The sequence below is a fragment of the Dendroctonus ponderosae genome, unplaced genomic scaffold (assembly GCF_020466585.1).
Source record: "Dendroctonus ponderosae isolate FM_Combo_2020 unplaced genomic scaffold, Dpon_F_20191213v2 Dpon_F_20191213_6, whole genome shotgun sequence".
Lineage (NCBI taxonomy): Eukaryota > Metazoa > Arthropoda > Insecta > Coleoptera > Curculionidae > Dendroctonus > Dendroctonus ponderosae.
Window position 1 is genome coordinate 14,729,309 of NW_026018814.1, and position 4,322 is coordinate 14,733,630.

Below are 4,322 nucleotides of genomic sequence, written 5' to 3' on the forward strand. Positions count from 1 at the left end.
TAGACGCTTGTCATATGTAAGTCCAAGATAGGTTATCTTGGACCTCCATGGTAGCTGCTGCTCTGCAAGCTCTAGTAGGCCTCTGGGTGGATCTTTCCTGCCTCTGGTGAATATGATGGCTTGAGTTTTTGCTGGGTATACCAGGATATATCCATTTTACAGTCCCTGCTCCATTTCGCGACTTTGTTGAGCTGTCTTTGCAGTTTGGCTTGGCTGGCAGGACCCTTTCCGACGGTAGTGAAGGCTATATCGTCAGCGTAGATGTAGCCTTCTGTGTTTTTGTTGATTGGAAGGTCCGCCATGTAGATATTGAACAGGATAGAGGCCAGAACTGCCTCCTGCGGTTCTCCTGACATCATTGGCCTTCTTGTAGAGAGCTGCTCGTCTGCTCTGACTTGGAAACTGCGTCCAGACAAGTAACTGCTGATGACCTTGGTTTGGTACCCTGGAAAGCCTGCCTTGATCGTCTTGGCAATCAGGGCCTGGTGCCAAACCTTGTCAAATGCCTTAAACATGTCCAGGAAGATAGCTCCTAGGCTTTTTCGGCGAATTAACGTTTGCTGGATTCTCGTTGTTAGCCGGGCGGCAAGTGTGCTTGTGTCATGTCCCCGCCTGAATCCATGTTGCTCATCAAGCACCACTTTCTAGTCCTCTATTGTATCCTGGATTTGGTACAGAATACACTTTTTTGATACTATACAGAATACACAATTTTGCTCATCATTGGTAATAAGCTGATGGGCCTGTAGAACGTAAGCAGTTTCCTGTCTGAGCCTTTCTTCGGAACCAATACCACAATTGCCTTTTTCCAGATGTTCGGGCAGTATTGGAGGTCCAAGATTGAATTTTTCACTGTGGTTAGATCCTCAATTGCTGTTTTCGGTAGCTTTTTGAGGACCTCATTAGAGATTTCGTCATGTCCAGGCGCTTTTCACCTCTTCGTCCCCTGGATGATGTCCTGGATGATCTCCTTCTCACTCCTTTGGCTTTGGTGGTCTGCCAGTTTTGGATGTGGGCGGCTACTATTTTATCCACTTCCTCTTCTTTCTTTGGGTGATCAACCAGGTTTACTCTGTATTGGAGCTCTAAATGATTTGCAAAGAGCTCCACTTTCTCTTTGGCGTCCACAGTGGTAATTCTTTCTGGTTCTTCCTGGATCGCAGTCTGGAGGCGGTTGACTTGCCTTTTTAAATACGGGTCTTGCGTACGCATGGATCTGCGTCGTATCCGGTTTTTCTCCCTGATTTTGGCTTTTAACCAGGGAGGTATTTGGTCTATTTGGTTGGCCGGTACGACAGTTTGACTTGTTGAGGCTGCCAGGGCGTTTTTAATTTCCCTGGTGAGACTTTCTGCAGCCCGGTCTAGGTCGACCTCTATTGTGGGCTAAGGGATTCTGCTGGAGCTTTCCATTATGCTCTGGAAAGTCTGTTAGTTAGTGATCCTTTTAGTCGCAGTGATCTTGTTGGTTTGGTTCGGTCCAATTTGCAAGAGTATCGGCAAATGGTCCGACGGCAATTCCTGAAGTACTTCGGGGCTGGATAGTCTTGGGTGATGTGCGTAGGTTCTTGCGGCGCAGCTATCTGAAACGAGTTTTTGCGGGCTTCGTTTAATAGCATGTTGCCTTGGGCGTTGTTGAAATTGCATCCCCAATTTGTGTTTTTGGCATTAAAGTCCCCGCTATGTTTCATTGGTCTATCGTCATCTGGGAAAAGCCTTTGAACATCCTCGGGACATTGGACTGACGTATATGGACCCGACTCTGATCTCTGACTTTCTGCTCTGTGTGTCTGGTAATTGCGAAGTGTGAACCTATCTCCAGGTTTTAGCATGGCTTCCTGGATTAGGCACACATCGACGCTATATTTGTCCAGGAAGTCTTGGAGCTTTATTTTATTATTCTTCACTCCGTTGGCGTTCCAAGATATGACACACAGAGACCTGGGCCTGTGCCCAAAGTGCAATCATTTGTGCTTGCATGGCGGCCATGAATGTCTGCATTTGATTCTGCATGGCCTGGATGGGTTGGGCCAGCTGTTCATGGCCGTTTTTGCCACCTTGTTGAAGTTGGGGGGCTTGCCGGGGCGGCAGGTTGCTTTGGACGGCCCTGCTGTAGCTCCTGCTGTTTTGAATGACTGATGGCTGTGATATGGTGACAGTTGGTTCTGCCCTGCGAGTTGGTGGAATTTATTTTATAGTCTGCTGCTTCTGTACAGGTTTCGCAGGGCATCCGGAGATGGAAGCTGGATGTGCGCCTCCGCAGTTTGCGCACTTCGCAGCCCTTTTCCGGGGAATTGGACATTTCCGGGATTCATGTGCTGCCGCACACTTGACACATTTTGCCGCGGCTGTACACTTTGATTGTCCATGTCCGTGGAGCTGACACCGGCAGCACTGTGTCAGCTGACTCTTGGCATGCTGCGATTCCACTCTGACTCTGAGGTTTCCCAGCGATCTGACATTGAAGATCGCCTTTTCTGTTTTTGGCAGTAGCACCAGGACTACTGCTATTGTCTGGCCATTATTCTTCCGCCTTACTATGGTTGTCGGATTGAGTCCTAAGGCAATTAGTTGTTCCCTAGATTTGCCATTGCTCCATGATTCGATGACGCCTCTAATGACCACTCTGAGCTGCTTCTCCTCCTCCAGTTGGTACGTGTGGTACTGATATTTGTATGTATCCAGTCCCCGAATCATCTGCCTGTAGTCTTCGGCAATTAGTGGGTGCGTTCTGACTCCCTCCTTGGTGGTCACTCCACATCCATAGTTAATTTTGTTGGCCATCGGTCGTCGAGGGACTTCGTCGTATTTGTCCTTCTCTCGAAGGACAATTGGAGGCACCTTTAGCCTCTTTTCACTTAGCTGCTGGGCGGCAGGGCTGGCCTGCTTCTTCTTCTGCTCGGCATCAAGCTGCTGGGCGGCAGGGGTAGCCTGCTTTTTCTTTCCGTTGTCACTGTCTCTGTTTTCCGGCTGGGTCGTCCTTGGCTGGACTGCTCTCCGTGGGTCCCTCCTCTGTCGCGGACCTGCGGACAAAAATGGGGCTTTAGTACTGTCCTCACTGGAGGACACAGGCCTGGCTCGCTTCCTCCTTCGTCGGCGATTTGGGCTTTGATAGCTCTCGCCGTCTGAGGAGTCCGGCACCGGGCCCCAGCCCTCCTTGGAGGCAATTAAGGGAGCTGCCGCCTCAGCAGGCCCCTCAACGGCCTCACTATCATTGGAGGAGACTGTGCTCTCCTCCATTTCTTCCACCGCAGCCATATCCGGCACTCCGAAGTCCTTGGCGGCTAGCAGCGTTTCCGCTTTCACCGCCCGGTCGCTCCAAAATGCCACCTCCAGCAACGTGGACAATTTGGCCTCTTGCGCCTTAAATCGCTTCAGGACCTTCTCTGCTAGGACTGTTTTGGACTCCTCCATGTCCTGCAACACACATAACCACAAAAAACTTTAGTAATTTCAGCACTAGCTGTAGAAACGTGCTGAAAAGCACACTAATATCAGGGTAACATAAAAACGTCGAATGGTAAACCCTAGTAAACAGTTTTCACTGTGAATTGACAATACTGTAGCTCTGCAGAGATAAAATTCCAAAAGCGGACAATGCCTAATTTCATCATTCAAAATGTTAAGACGATTTTTAACGCGTTATCTAAAACAAAATTAGGGGGAATGAAAAGTGTATGTGTTTGATTATGGAATTCGATAAGAATACACGGAAGACTCTAAATTATTTTATTGGAAATTTTCTTTTCAACATTTTTCACTGTTGATATCTTTTCCTAGAAGAAAAATTGTTAACTCGTATCATCATCTTTTGACGGCGATTTCAGGTTCTAACTTTAATAAGATTTCTAAAATCCAACAAAAACGACGATTGGGAGCTGGGAAGATATTTAGCACGTTTACTTAGCGTGAAAAACACGATTGTGGTGTTTGGCCCACTTTGTAGTTAGCGAGAAAAACACTTTTGTGATGTATAGACCAAGTTTGTATGACAAAGTTAAATTTCCGAAGAGAAACCAGCTGTAAAACAAATTTGCAGAAAACTTCCTAAAATCCAACAAAAACGAAGATTTGGAGCTGCGAAGATACTTAGCACGTTTACTTAGCGAGGAAAACACGATTGTGGTGTTTGGCCAACTTTGTACTTAGCGAGAAAAACACTTTTGTGATGTATAGACCAAGTTTGTATGACAAAGTTAAATTTCCGAAGATAAACCAGCTGTAAAACAAATTTGCAGAAAAGTTCCTAAAATCCAACAAAAACGACGATTTGGAGCTGCGAAGATACTTAGCACGTTTACTTAGCGAGGAAAACACGATTGTGG